Raw genomic sequence first — 14,457 nt, forward strand, 5'->3', positions numbered from 1 at the left:
AAAGGTGTCTGAAACTATATTTAGTGCCAAATCAAATTTATGATAGACAGGCAGAGGAGTCCCCGCTGCCCTGGCCACAAATTGCTTAGCTGTTGATGGCACAGGTGGTCTGGGCACTCCCCATAGCCTATTGTCCTCCAGATCTGTACAATTCGCATAATATGTAGGATAATTTAGGTAACCTTAGAATTTGAACTCCAGAATCTGGAAACAACTCGGGTTAAATTTTAATTTGCCTATATATTATTGGTTTTCAAATAGTACATATTTGACAACAACAGCAATAACACATTCTTGGATTCTCACCTTGGCCGACAAATGCCCCTGCCTTTAGTTTCTGAGGGACATTAAAAGTTACTTTCTTGCAAGCTTCAGAAGATAAACTCAATACCTTAAAGAGAGAGAGAGAGAGAGAGAGACCAAAACCGTAAATCATTCTTTTTTTTTCATGAAGCAACAAAATTATTTCAATACAAACTTTGTATTGATTGGCTTGTTATTTAAATTCTAAAAGTATTCAGCAGTTAGTTTGCTTTGATAACAACAAACGTCTACATCAGTGGAACTGTAGAGTTCTCATATCCCAATCCTGTATTCCTCATTCCAGCAAATTTATTTGCTGACCCCAAATTCAAAAGACCTGTGAATTGTAAAGGGTTCAGCTGAGAAGCAAAATGTCCATTAATGGATCTCCTATATCTTCAAAATATATGTTGCTTCAGGTTCCTTTACACCAAATAAGAGACTCTACTAAAAGTTAATACACAAAGAGAGAGAATTAAACATATCAGTAATGAAGAATATTGTCCTTGGAATTTTGCAAACTGCTTAGAGATTTTATTGCAGTCAAGTGATATACTGTATAAATGTAGTGAAATAAATAAATAAACTGGGCTTGAAATATGGAACAGTTTCCCTCAAAACTGGAAAAAACCTCAAGCTTGATCAACAGACTCCATCACTCATATTCCTAATTATATTTTCAGGAATGCAACAGTTTCCCCCAGCCCAGTGAACCCCTTAATTCCCTTCCTTCTTCCCATGAATTTACCATCTGTTTGCAAGCCATCTCCCATTTGCCCACTAACTAGGTTTGGTGTTCCTACAATGGTGAAAGAAGAGGGGTCTTGAAGCAAGAGTGACAGGAGTGTATCTCCCTCTACACTCTTTCTGTTACGCTTGACTTGCTGCTATGACCGTTAGTCAGGAACCAGGGAAGTATGGAGAGGGACCTGCTTCCTGTTTCAATTCCACAATTTCTGAAGCTGCAAGTGGGTAAGGGAGTCAGCAGGAAGCTGGATGTATATTCTACGATATACAATATATTTATTGTCATTGTCCCATGCAGAACAATGAAATTGAAAAACTACATAAAAACTACATAAAACTACATAAAAACTACATAAAACCCCTTATGCTGCATTTAGAACCAGAATTTCATTTGCGTAGAAACTGTTTCTCAGGCGGCTAGTCCTGGCCTTTATAACCCTATACCTTCTTCCAGAAGGCAGAAGCTGAAAGAGATCATTTCCGGGGTGCGTACTATCCTGCACTATCTCTGCTGCTTTCTTATGGCACCTGGCAGCATATATTTGATCTAAGGTGGGAAGAGTACACCCAATTATTCTCTCTGCAGTCTTTACAACCCTGGATAGCATTGGTTTTTCCCTGGCCGTGCAGCTCCCAAACCACACACAGAGACCATAAGTTAATACGCTCTCCACAGTGCAATGGTAAAATGCCATCAACAGGTCCTTTGAGAGATTGTTTTTCCGGAGGATTCTCAGAAAATATAACCTCTGCTGTGCTCTCTTTTGTAATACTTAGAGAAGAACTTTGGAAGCCAGACTTCTTGTATCATATTTCAGATTAGTATTACAAGCCACCAATATTTGTATTGCACTTGCAAGAGACATCATTAAAGCAAGCAAATGCAGGAAGAGAATATTAGTTCTGGTATAAAGTAAATGATGTATCATTCAGCATCTAATCACATTCAAGATGTGTGAATGGACTGGGGGGAAATATATTGCAAACCATGTGATACAAAGTTTCCCTTTGTTTTATTTATTTATTTATTTATTTCATAATATTTATATACTGCTTGCTTGTAGAAAAAAACCTCAGTGGTTTACAAAAAGGATAAAACAATGAAATTATAACTAAAAATTATACAACTGTAATTTAAAACATAAAAAGGCTAAAACCACAATAAAAGACTAAAAATATTAAAACTCTTACAAACTTTATAAACATCTGCACTAGCTGCAGCTTCAGGATCAAGTGTTAGGGAAGCCCCCACATAGAGCACATTGCAATAGTCCAGTCTTGAAGTTACCAGCGCATGAACTACTGTGGCAAAGCTTTCCTGGTCCAGAAATGGCCGTCGCTGTTGAAGCAGCTGCACTTGGTAAAAGGCACTTCTAGCCACTGCGGCTGTCTGAGCCTCCAGTGACAGAGCTGGATCTAGAAGCATTCCCAAACTGTGAACCTGCTGCTTCAAGGCCAGCCCAAGTCATTTTGGCACCTGAGGCAAATCACAAAATGGTGGCCCCCTCCCATCACCAGGGAAGAAGGGGGAGTGAAGATCTACATCAGGAACAAGGGTGAGATAAATAGCAACATTGGGAGCAGGGTGGAAGGAGACCAGCAGTGCCTCCTAGAGGGGCCACTGTGGAGGAAGATCCAGCTTCCAGTGAGTATGCTGCAACTGCCAGTGGTACTATAGCAGCAGCAATAGGTGATTCATTCCTCGGAGACCAGATCTGTAGATCCTGCCACCCCCTTACCTCTTGTTAAGAGGGAGTTCAACCCCATCCAAGGTAGGCCATTGGCCAATGTCTCAGACCCGGGAACTACTCACCCACAGTGCCTCCACAATGCCAAGATTCAAGTTCAGCTTGTTCTCCCTCATCCATCTCACCACAGTATCCATGCAATAGCCCAGGAACTGCATGGTCTCTCTTGATTCAGATGTTATTAAGAAGTAGAGCTGAGTGTCATGCTGATGGCATCTCACTCTAAAACTCCTAATGACCACTCACAGTGACTTCATGTAGATGTTAAATAGCAGTGGAGATAAGTGCTATCTCCCAATGCTACTCTCTGAACTCGGTCCCAAAGGTAGGATCAGAACCACTGTACAGTGGTACCTTGGTTCTCAAACACCTTGGTACTCAAAAAACTTGGAACCCAAACACTGCAAACCCGGAAGTAAGTGTTCCAGTTTGTGAACATTTTTTGGAAGCCAAACGTGCTCCATTTTGAGTGTTACACTTCTGATTTGAGTGCCACACTTCCATTTTGGGTGTTACGCTGAGGTCTGTCTGTTTTTGTCATTTATTTTGCATTTTTATTTTTGCGTCTTTTTTGTTTTGTTTTTGTGACTGTGTGGAACCCAGTTCAGCTACTGATTGATTGATTGATTGTGTGACTGCAGTACATTGTTTATTGCTTTCATTTTATGGATTAATGGTCTCATGTTAAATTGCTGTTTTAGGGGTTGTTTTTAAAAGTCTGGAATGGATTAATCCATTTTGCATTACTTTCTATGGGAAAGCACGCCTTGGTTTTGGAACGCTTTGGTTTTGGAACGGACTTCTGAAATGGATTAAGTTTGAGAACCAAGGTACCACTGTAATATGGTGCCTCCAATTCCCATTCCCTGGAGTTGTTCCAGGAGGATACCTTGGTTGGTGGTATCAAATTCTGTTGAGAGATCAAGAAGCAGCAGCAAGGTGACACTCTCTGCAGAGGTCATCCATCGAGACGACCAAGAGCAACTTGGTTCTGTGGCCTAGATAATCTGTGTCCTCCAAAAATGTGCAGCTACTCCACCACAGCCTCTATCACCTTCTCCCAAAAGGGGGTATTTGCAACTGGTCAATAGTTTTTCAATCCAAAGTCCCAAACAAGGTGTAAGAGTCAGACACAAACCTGTAGATCTCAGCCAAAACTAAAAACAAGCAACCCCTGCCCCACATTAATTCAGACATTGTACAGTCATATATGACCTATACCATATGCCTTCCTAATGGTTTGAACTGACTGATGAGAAAGGATACGAGTCTTTTCCTGGAAGTTCCTAAATGTGATGATGTGGGTTACATATTGCACTCCTGTTGTGACTCTGACATGGCCAGGTTTTCCATAAATTCCTTATCTCCATCTTTTTGTTTTGTTTTATTTTATTTTATTTAGTACAAGTTCTAACACGGGACCTCATTTCCTTTGCCTCAGGGGTAGGAAATCTGTGGCCTTTATTGGCTACAACTCCCATCATTTCTGACAATTGGCCATGTTTATTGGGGCTGATGGGAACTGGAGCCACCCTCTCTGCTTTATCTTCTCATTTTTTATTTTATGTAAATAGAGTAACAAAACAGATTCTGCAATCTTATTATTAAATATTACAAACCACTTCCAATACATAGCCAGGATAGGATCTCAGCAATAATTTACTGACCATAAATTCCCACAAGAAATAAATACAAGAGAATTTAACGAAAACAGAAATTGTCCCCCCCACACACACACATTTAACTAGGACTTTGCCCAAAGAATCAAATAAAAACTCATTTATTTTAGCATAATCCTTATTATAATATTTCAGTACAAATGCAGAAACAATCCTGCTGATATTATCTGTCACTGATTATTTCCCCTTCTAAAAAATTCTAAAGAGAGCCAATACCTGATGCAAAGAAATTAATATAGAACATTTAGAGCACAAGCCTATTCATATCTACTCAGAAGTAAATTCATTTAAGTTCAGTGGGGCTTACTCCCAGATAAATGGGCACAGGATTTCAGGCTTAGACATTTTCTGTGATGGTAAGTTTCCAGACCTCTCAAAAGTTTGTTGATATCAACGTATTAAAGTTCCTTAAATCAAAATTAATATTCCTGATGCTGGAGCACAGTGATTCCATTAAACTGTACCAAACAGTTCCATGCATCAACTACTTTAAATGTAATCAGCTTATTAGCATACCTTTTTAAAAACAATAAATAGGACCCCACAATGATCTTTAGACTTTCAGTGTTATTTTGACAATTCGAAAGGCATACTGGAATTGTTGCAAGAAGTTTAAATAATAATAGCAACTGTTTCGTATTCAGCATTGCCAAGAGTCAGTGTAGGGGATGTCTCCTGTACTAAGACATGCAACATATTTAAAAATACATCAGCTACATAAAATAAAGCAGATGTTCTTTATTTTAGCACATACTATTCTCACCATACTCCAGAGAACAGCTCTGTAATGGCCGTAGTCTTTGGCAGAGAATAGTTAAATACAAATAACTACATAGATTTTATTTGGTCCCTTTATTTCACGATGAATTCTGGCTACTTACTATTGATATACAACCAATTCAACATTCTGTTCTACTCACCAGTAGACTGAAGAGAAGCTGTAGCCAGATAGCTCTACATAAGATGCTGCCTTTACACCATCTTGCAGCTAGTAGCACCATTTCCAGTATAGAAATTCAATGGGCTGCAGGGCTTTTCTGGCTACTGACTTGCTGGGTCTGGCGATAGTCCCCAGAAGGAGTCAGGGTGAAAGGAAACACTGCAAGGCAGCAGCAGCGAGTATATGGTGCAAAAAGTGAATGCAACTTTCTTCCTTTTCTTCCCTTTCACTTAAAGCTTTTGCTGTCTAAGAAGGGCCGGGTTATTAATTCAGCTCTCTTGCTAAATGTCATGGGGCTTGTCCTGAAAGAGACTTGTGGAACGTGCTCTATTTCATTTCAGACTTTCCTTGCCCTGGTGAAATGCTGGGGGAGAGGGAGAAGTTGGATGGATTGGGCTCCTGGGCTTGCCCTTCCCTTCCCAATTGCCTAGGACTAAATTGTTTTTGGTTTCACAGAGATAATTCTTGGTTTCATAGAATCTTAAGCTGGAGGCTGAAGCAATGAGTTTTCAGCCAAGACCAGTGCAAAGATTCTGGGCTCCCCATTCAAGGACCATGCTCCCCAGTCAGCCATGCCTCTTTGTCTCATCTACCCATATCTTTCTTGATTGCCGGGATCCCAATTAAATGAATATAAAACAATTCTTTTCTATTTATAGAAGAAGCTCTAGCCTTCCTTTTCATCACCAAGGGTTTTCAGTTGTCCTTTGTTCAAAGAACATTGATTAATTTAAATATCATCCTTATAAACCTATTGATTTGTAAATGATGGTGGGTGTTCCTTGTTCCAGAAAAGAAAAGCTTCAGAGCACTAACTAAATCAACCTTGGTGATCTTTCCAGATACTTTGGGTAACAACTCCTATCATACCTGGACATTGTAAAGGGACTTTGCATTTGGCAGTTATATTATCAAAGCACGAAATATTCACAATTGCATTTGTTATAAATGTAAGAGGAGAATGAAATTTTATTAATTCATATAAATGCACATATATCCCATTTTTCAATTGAATGAGCTTGAATTTGTGGTCGCCATGCAAATAGTCATGAATCCTTTTATAGAGAGTGTGAAGGTTTTATAATACACTAGGGGAAACTATTTTCCAGGAAGAGTAACTATGGTTAAAATGGTATTCATACCAATATTGTTTTTTTAAAAAATCAAGAATTGGACTCTCAGTTAGGATAACAAACCAGCAAATCAAAAAGGGGCAATATCTTATATAAAAGTATATCTAAAATAAGGGGGGGGGGACAAGCAAAGGATTTTTATGCTGAAGAAATAGGGGTGGGTTGTTGGTTCCAAATGTGAACATCTTCTATGAGCCATGAATGCTACTTTAGTACACTGGACATGGACTCCAGATTCCTCAGTATTGCAATTTTAGGAGAACCCCCTAAAATCTCCATTGCATAAAACACTGTGAGGGGATAGAACCAATTTACCAAAATTAACAAAAACTGTTTAATTTCACATTGATTAAAGGTATGGCACTGTAATAAGTGGTTATTAAGCATGCACATATCTCCTTTATAACCTGTTTTGGATTATCTAGATTCAGATAATTGCTTTAAGAACTGGAGAAGGAACAAACACTTAATAATAAAAAAATGACTGACTGCTCTGAAATTAAAAGGTACTGTACGTACACACACTTTGCAAAACAATCATGGTTCAAATAGTTTTAGACAAGAGCATTAACATTAGAATACTAGAGAATAAACCACCTGTAAACCACGAGACCCATTAAAGTCTGGTCCTTCTCAGATCTCAGAGGGGATAGAATATAGTCTGCCTCAACCTGTTTCCAGGCAGATTTTTGATGTCACATCCTTAAAAATCTGCCTGGAAAAAAACATTTAAAAGTACTTATTTGGTGGCCGAAATCTTATATGCATCTTTCATCCCTCCCCCATTTTTTCTTTAAAACTTTTGGAATAGAGTGAGCAGCTTACATACAGGGCTTCTTAGCCCCACATGCCTTGCGTGAACATAGAACAAGTCCCACTAGGGGTGATGGCACTAGTTGTTTCTTCACTCCCATGGGATTTGCACAGAAAAATCTTACTTAATTACTTGCACAGATAATTTGCTTATATTAAAAAACACATGGAAAGCTTCTTTTTTCTCCAGAAGTTAAATGGCCCAGTAAAATACTCTCTTTGTGGCTTACATATCTTGCCTAATTTTTTTGTTAAAAAAAGATCAAAATTGTACAAGGAAGCTAAAGAGGGACAAAAGTTAGTTTAACATCAATATAAAGTATAAGTTTTTAATGTTTGATATTGTATTGTATTTTTGGTTTCTGTGGAAGCCGCCCAGAGTGGCTGGGGAGGCCCAGCCAGATGGGCGGGGTATTATTAATAATAATAATAATAATAATAATAATAATAATAATAATAATAATAATTATTATTATTATTATAAGTTATGCAAATTTTTACATTTTGAGGAAAGAATTATAACTGCAGTGGTACCTTGGGATAAGTACTTAATTCGTTCCAGAGGTCCGTTCTTAACCTGAAACTGTTCTTAACCTGAAGCACCACTTTAGTTAATGGGACCTCCCGCTGCCGCTGCGCCGCTGGAGCACGATTTCTGTTCTCATCCTGAAGCAAAGTTATTAACCCGAGGTACTATTTCTGGGTTAGCGGAGTCTGCAACCTGAAGCATATGTAACCTGAAGCGTATGTAACCCAAGGTACCACTGTAAAAGAAACTTTCAAATTACAAGGTTTATCTTATGTCAGTAGGACTATGACCTTTAATTTAATTTCAAATTTTGGTGATGGAACAATATGTGATATCGTATGAGACAGTAAAGAATAGAATGAATGTATATCATCCAGATGTTCCAATATTTTCAGCTAAGGCATATTGTAAATCAACCTATACTTAAATATAGGCATTTACAAACAAAATCTGAATTTCAGCTGTTAATTACATGCCCTAACTTAATGAATCTTATAAGCAAATGGTGCACAAGCCAGCTAAGCTTTACTTAACTAGCACTGATAAATTGAAGAGATGTGATTCATCTAAGGCAGATTCCATGCAAATTTTCCAAGCCATTTGGAAAAATATGTAGAATACACTTGATAGGCCAAGAAGCTCAGTTACCACCACATATTTTTCATTTAAAACACACCCATTTGCTTATTTTGCAAGAGTTATGTGCAAAAGAAAGGCATATATCTCTTAAAATTACTTGGTTAACTTGCCACTCACAAATAAGGAGATCTGGTCCAACCCCCTGCAATGCAGGAATCTTTTACGCAACATGGAGTTCGAACCCACAACCCTAAGATTAAGAGTCTCATGCTCTACTGATGGTGCAAGCGTCCTGAGCGGTACTGTATGTGGTTTTCAAAGATCAAAAGCAGAACTGTCTATAATCTTGGGAAAGTATTGGAGGACAAGTGAGGTCCCTGCAGGCTGGAGATGGGCAAATGATGTCCTCATCTTCAAAAGGGGAGTGAAGGAAGACCCAGGTAACTACCGACTGGTAAGCTTAACATTGATACCAGGAAAGATCCTAGAACTAATGGTTCTTCAACATCCTGGAAAAAAGGGACAGGTGAGGTGGTGCAGGGTTCTGTCCGGGGCTCGTGGTGGTTCAACATACTTATAAATGGCTTGAATGAAGGTATTGAGGGGGTGCTCATCAAATTTGCAGATGACATCAAACAGGGAAGGGTAGTGAATGCCACAGAAGACAGAATTGGGATTCAATATGACCTTAACAGACTGGAGAACTGGGCTAAAACTAACTAAATGAAATTTAATAGGGACAAATGTAAGGTTCTACACTTAGGTAGGAATAACCATCTGCACAGATATAAGATGAGAGACACCTGGTTTGCCAGTAGTACATGTGAAAAGGATCTGAGGGTCTTAATAGACCACAAGTATAACATGAGTCAACAGTGTGATACAGCAGCAGAAAATGCTAATGCTATCCTAGGCTGCATCAACAGAAGAATAGTGTCCAGATCAAGGAAAGTAAAAGAACTCTCTATTCTGCCTCAGACCACACCTGGAGCACTGCTTCCAGTTCTAGGCACAACAATTGAGGAAGGATATTGACAAGCTGGAATGTGTGCAGAGAAGGGCAATCAAGATGATCAAGGAAACCAAGCCTTAAGAAGAACCCTTGAGAGAGTTGGGTATGCTTAGCCTGGAAAAAGGGAGAGTGAGAAGAGAGATGATGGCCATCTTCAAATATCTTAACAGCTGTCAGGTGGAAGATGGAGCAAGCTTGTTTTCTCCTGCTCCAGAGGGTAGGACCTGAATCAATGGCTTCAAGTTACAAGAAAGGAGATTCTGACTAAGCATCAGAAATAACTTTTTGACAGTAAAAGGTGTCACACAGTGGAATGAACTCCCTCGGGAGATTGTGGACTTTCCTTTATTGGAAGTTTTAAAGCAGAAGTTGGATGACCACCTGTCATGGTTGCTTTAGTTGGGATTCCTGCATTGCAGGGGGTTGGACTAGATAACCCTTGTGTCTCTTTCAACTGTGATTCTAAGTTCCTGTACAGTCTTCAAAGCAGCCCTACATACAGCACACTGCAGTAATCCAGCCTGGAGGAGAATCTTGCTCATCCAAGGCATCTTGAACAGACATTCTTTATTTGTATTACAACCAGCTAGATAAGCTGGTTCGTTTGATTTATTGTTTGAAGAAGAGGAGAAAGAGGTTGAGCTTCTCTCCCAATATTAATTTATTCACTGGAAATACTGTGCTTATGACTTATATAGAACTAAGAGCCATGTATGTCATCTGTATCTGAAGACTTGAAAAAAGGTGTGGTTCTGTGTATATTATTTTACTAACTTCTTTGACATGTTCTTTGCAATTGATCCATATCCTACCTAAGCTCAAACTTGCCTGTGCATGTTGGTTTCAGCACAGTTTTCATATTTATTCATTTAGATGCTTTCTGAAATCATTATGATACATAGTTTGTGCCATGAATTCCTAATTGTTTGATGATTCTTTCTTCCTATCATTTATATGAGACTAGCAACAACAGCAACATTCCTGCCATTATGACAAGAAATATGGAAGGTGTTTGCCTGAAGTTCCCTGCCCCAGATTCTCTCTAGTGAGAACTCATCACCTACTGTCAGATGTGTTTTTCAACCTCTACTTCAGTGCTCCTGGGCACAGTGCTTAATTTCCCATTCCCAGTGCTTAAGACTGGAGAGAATAGCACTTCCCTCTTGCAACAGGAAGAATGTATGGGGTACACTAGTGAAAAAGATCAAATTTGCTCCTTGCTTCCTAGGGATCCCAGATATTATCATATGTTCCTGTCTGCATAGCCGTATTCTTGGTTCTACATAGCCATATTATGGGCTATGATTCTTCATCATAGGATACTAGAATTGTGATACTTCTAGAGAATGGTGGAATACTGGGGATTAGTGTTATACATATAGATAATACATCTCTTGTGGACACTCTTTATCATCATTAAAAGAATAGTTGATGGCTCTTATTACCATATTTCATTTACTTTTGTTCAGTAAATCTTCATAGTCCATACACAGTACATTGACATTCCACTCATAAGCATATCCATTTCTAAGCAAGTACCATTGAAGTGTGTGTGTGTGTGTGTGTGTGTGTGTGTGTGTTTTGGACTGAATATGAAACCACAATATTGATTTTAGGATTCTGAGCAAACTAACATTTTGCGGGGACATGTTCCAGAAGACTTCACATCAGGAAATGATTGATTTGGAGCCTTCTTCCAGGAGAGCCTTAGATAACTGAGACTGGGTGTCACTAGAAATCTGTTTTCTGTGACCTTCTGTTTTGTGTCTACAAAATAAATGCAAGAAGACATGCATAATTTTACCCATGATAAGCAGTCATTTCATAGTAATGAATACGTAGGGGCTTGGAGCCTAACAACTGCAGGCACAATTCTACTTATGCAATGGGTCTTTTCCACATCTCTGGTGCAGCTCTGTCTGAAAAGATAGAATGGCATGCAATGCAGTACAGGGGGTGCAGCTTATGGGAAGGGGGGCGGGATCAGCAACAATAGAAGACCTTTGCATAACATCTACAGGGCTACAGGTTCCCCCAACCCTGGTCAATCAATAATTTATTAAGAATAAAGCAAATTTAGTACCACTAACTCTAGTAGGTCTAAATGTCTGACCAAGTTCAACACTAAATTCAACACTGGAACTTTTTTATTGCTTTCTCTATGAGTTAGAAGATGCAGTCTCTAGAGCAACCAATAACTGTCAGCTAACCTTCCAAACGTAACATTACATGAACGTTGAGATTTATGTATTTTTAGAATAAGAGGATGGGGACAAGACAATACAGAAACATGACAGTTAATAATAATAATTTTTAAAAATAAAATAGGCTTTAGGTTAAGCAAAGAGCAGAAGAGCAGGTTAGGCCTGCCCAGAGAGTTGCTGCTTCTTTTCCTAATCTGGATTTGTTTCATCTACTGGGTGTGTTTGGATAACTCAGCCCTTAAGGAGATGGGTGTGCCTCATTCCATCCAGTAGAAACATTTCTAAAGGAGCAGTATAAGCAAGAAGGGGTGCTTTTTAGACTGTCTTGCTTTGAAGGACCATGACTTTCGGGTTGGTAGTGTCAAAGCTTCAGAAGACCAACCTCATGACTCAGAAAATGATGTCTAAGAAAAGAAGGTAGTAATATTTTGGCGTGGCTGCAAAGGAAAAGAAAGACTTGCATGGTATCCAACACACCCTGTGTTCATTGGAATCAAAGGGCAGATGGCTCAGTTCTGCATGAGGATTGCATTTAGGTTGTTAGAACTTCATATGCTGCGTGAATTTGATTGTGGAACCCGTAAAATTTTATTCCGGGCATTAGAACTTCATCATTGGTAGCCATTTTAGATCACTGAATCATAACCATCCAAGACTTCAAATAGGGAAATAGTGACACACCTGAAGCACCATTATATGAAAAATTGCTGCTGAACAGCCAACTCTCCTTGTAACATGCCTGAAGGCTCTACTCTGCCTATTTTCATACTGTATTCTTTTTGTGTGTGCAGCATCCTGTCCTTCCATGATTTACAGAGGGTGAGTGTCCTTTGAGTTAAAGAAATACCAGAAGAACATGTGCCCCACAATTCAACACTTTCTATAGCAACTACAGCCCTGAATGAACATAAGAAGCTGAGTTATGCTCAATCAGGCCATTGGTCTATGTAGGTCAGTATTGTGTTAGAAGAGTGGCCTTCAGTCTAGACCCAAGACCCGCTTCTGACTCCCAAACTGCAACATGAGACCCACTTTCACATTTTCTTTATACATAATAGTGCTAATAATACATATTATTAATACTAAAATGGAAAATCACAAAGCAATATACCTTAGCAATACTACTAAATGAAAAACAGTTCTGCAATGTGGCAACGGAAAGGAGTGAGCATGTAGTTGGCAAGGAATATGTATCTTATTTTAAAATGGCTCAGGCTTTTCTCCTGCCACATTGCAGCACTTGTGGACATTGATAAAATGAGTGCATCTTAGTCCAATCCCATATGCAATGCTCCTCTGGTCTGGTCAGCTGGAATCCAATGTGGCTGTGGAAGCTTTGCTGTGACCCAAATAGTGTTGCCTTGCAACCCACATGGTAAGGCCTCGTAGCCACTGCTTGAAGCCTATAGTCTGCACTGAATGGCAATGGCATTCCAGGATTTCAGGCAGGGGCCATTCCCAGACTTTACTTTGAGATGGCACAGATTAAATCCGAGACATTTTACATGAAAGGCAGATAGATGCATTGCAACTTCCCCCAAAAGCAACGTGAAATGGCAGCCTTCTCTATCATGGCACTCTGGTTACAGAACTCCTTCCCATTTGTCCCCTTCATCATCCTTTTATTGCCAAGCAAAGGCATACTTGTCCCTTCCGGGAAGGGTGAGCTAAATTCTGTTTGGATCACAGCAGGATTGTTTTGTTTATTTGTTTGTTTTTGAACTACTGAGATGGTAGTGTTTATGGTTTAAATACATGTGTTATATGATGCCGTGCTGTTGCATACCACCTTGGAATCCCTTGGGTGGTCTAAAAATGATGAAGGGTGGTCTAAAAATACAATATGATGTCCTGTATATGTTAATCCTTGCACTCTGGTACATCTAAAAAAACCCAGCTCACCATTTCTTTGCCTTAGGTCTTCAGGCGTCATTGGATTACAACCAGCATAAGGCCACCCTAGGTAAACCCCAAAGAACAACAATGCTGGCAACTCAAACAGACAACATTTTAACAAGGCATCTCTAAAGGGGGGATTTATCAGGGATACATAACCAGAAAAGGGGCTGCTGCTTCAATCTTTAAGAGAAAAAATGTGTGTGTGTGAAAATAAACTGTTTCAATCAGTACAAAACAAATCACAAAACATAAAGTAGGGTGAAGGATTGTTACAAATGAACTATACTATTACCTCATCAACTGGAAAATGAGCAAGCAAACAAATAAAATATAGCTTGTTGACAATTTCAAATTAATAAGCATCTTACTTACAGCTTCCAGATTACCCTTTACTTCCTCCCAAACCAACAGTTATCACCATAACCACAAACAAGCATATGTTGCAGAGGGGAGGGACAACCAACTCCTGTATGTTCAATAAAGCAAAGCCATGCAGCAGTGAACTTATCCTGTGTTCACTGTGTGCTTTGTACCCTGGCAATTATCACCTTTTGTGTGAGTTTCTCTACCAGTGCAATGTGCCACAACTTTTTATACCAATATTCAAGGTCATTAATTTGTAAATCTTCCCAATGCTTGGCAATTGTGATTCTCACTGGCAATGAAAAGCGAATTATCAGTTCCCTGTGGTCCTGCTCCAATCTTATACTTCAGTTAATTCAATCGGGCTTGCTTCTGAGTGTACACAAATGATAACACAGTGTGTCTAGTGAATAGGAACTCTGGAGATGTAAACTGAAAGTTCTAAGGCAGCTGTTACACTCAAAACTTCCATCAGCTCCAGCAATGGTAAGGCATGATGGGTATTGTA

General features: G+C 39.2%; 1 long non-coding RNA gene across 1 annotated transcript in view; it reads left to right on the forward strand.

Annotated features, from left to right (window-relative positions):
• LOC309539081 overlaps window positions 1–14,457 on the forward strand; it is a 79,131-nt gene that overhangs the window by 27,710 nt on the left and 36,964 nt on the right. The gene's annotated exons all lie outside the window — the stretch shown is intronic.

The sequence above is a fragment of the Podarcis vaucheri genome (genome assembly GCF_965113315.1).
Source record: "Podarcis vaucheri genome assembly, chromosome: 8".
NCBI classification, from domain to species: domain Eukaryota; kingdom Metazoa; phylum Chordata; class Lepidosauria; order Squamata; family Lacertidae; genus Podarcis; species Podarcis vaucheri.